Below are 467 nucleotides of genomic sequence, written 5' to 3'. Positions count from 1 at the left end.
AAAAGACCCTGATGCTGGGATAGATTGAGGGCAGGAGGAGAAGCAGATGACAGAAGATGAGATGGTTGGATGGCATCACCGACTTGATGGACTTGAGTTTGAGTAAGCTCCAGGAGTTGGCGATGGAAGGGAAGCCTGGCGTGCTGCAGTCCGTGGGGTTGCAAAGAGTTGCACCTGACTGAGCGACTGAACTGAACTGGGGGGTGTGGGGAGAGTCAGGGCAGAGCCTGATTCAGCCCCTTTCAGGACTGCTAACAGCCGGAGAAGACTCTTGAGAGTCCCTTGGACTGCAAGGAGATCCAACCAGTCCATTCTAAAGGAGATCAGTCCTGGGTGTTCATTGGAAGGACTGATGCTAAAGCTGAAACTCCAATACTTTGGCCACCTCATGCAAAGAGTTGACTTAGTGGAAAAGACTCTGATGCTGGGAGGGATTGGGAACAGGAGGAGAAGGGGACGACAGCAAA

The sequence above is a fragment of the Bison bison genome, unplaced genomic scaffold (genome assembly GCF_000754665.1).
Source record: "Bison bison bison isolate TAMUID 2011002044 unplaced genomic scaffold, Bison_UMD1.0 scf7180017864508, whole genome shotgun sequence".
NCBI lineage: Eukaryota > Metazoa > Chordata > Mammalia > Artiodactyla > Bovidae > Bison > Bison bison.
Note: the sequence above shows the minus strand (reverse complement) of the source record.